Source organism: Papilio polytes, unplaced genomic scaffold (genome assembly GCF_000836215.1).
Source record: "Papilio polytes unplaced genomic scaffold, Ppol_1.0 DF820660.1, whole genome shotgun sequence".
In the NCBI taxonomy this organism is placed as follows: Eukaryota; Metazoa; Arthropoda; class Insecta; order Lepidoptera; family Papilionidae; genus Papilio; species Papilio polytes.
In genome coordinates this window covers 1,087-2,096 of record NW_013528544.1, presented here as the reverse complement: position 1 = coordinate 2,096, position 1,010 = coordinate 1,087, and the positions used below count along the sequence as shown (strand labels likewise).

General features: G+C 37.8%; 1 long non-coding RNA gene across 1 annotated transcript; it reads left to right on the top strand.

Moving 5' to 3' along the window:
* Positions 1-6: 6 nt before the first annotated feature.
* LOC106110389 lies at positions 7-1,010 on the top strand. The gene is made up of 3 exons (XR_001226084.1): positions 7-138; positions 474-601; positions 996-1,010. It is a non-coding gene; the product is annotated as an uncharacterized LOC106110389 (long non-coding RNA).

The window sequence follows — 1,010 nt, the reverse complement described above, 5'->3', positions numbered from 1 at the left end:
GGCAGCAGCTGCGCGAGCTGGAGGCGCGCGGCGGCGACTCGCTGGCGGTGTACGGCGCGCACATGGTGGAGCTGTGCCAGCGCGTGCGCCGCGCCGCTGACGCAGGACACTTCAGCGCGCCGCCGCGCGGACCTGTCGGTATGTATACCTCTAATTACAACTAATAAAAAAAAAACAAAATCGATTACCCTATGTGTTCTTCCAGACTATCCTCTATGTCTATGCCAAATTTCATCGAGTTCCGTCCATCCTTTTAGGCTACAAACTTAAACAAATATCCATCCATATAAACTTTCGCATTTATAATATTAGTATGATAGCTTACGACTACGTTGCCGTGGTATTAAATAAACAAAAGCAGTTTTCGTATGTGTTTCTTCCAGACTATGTTTTACATTTGTGTTAATTTTAATTTTTATCCGTCCTTCTTTCATATTTGTAATATTATTTTTATATTACATTATTTTCTACAGGGCATTATCTGAAGTTGAAGGAAAAGAAATGGGGAGGCGCGATCGAACATATCATCGGTGGTTCTATAAAGAATTTTTGCGTCAATAACGTCGAAGATTCTAGAAAATTGTTCGACATTATGAAGCAGGTATGAATATATGAAATATGAATATTATGAAAATTGTAACTTTACACAAGCGTGAATCTGCAACCTAATAATATACTTAAATGTTCGTGACTATAAAGTGAAATTAATAAAATTGTAAAAAAATTGCCCATGTTATTCAGTGATGTAATTTTTTGCAAGTCAGCCCTGTAGTTTTTGAGTTATTTCAATACAAACGAAAATGCAAAAATCCAAATGTTTCCTCTGTCTAATGGTTTGGGGCACCACCGATCTTGCAGTCGTAGCTTCGAATCCCGGCATTCGACTATTGTGAACCATATCTTAGCACAAGTTTGCAGCTTAGTTGAAATGATTAAAGGAAATATTAGTAAATCAACAAGTCTACTAATATTTTTAAATAAAAAAATGTATATAGGTGTACGGCAGCAGC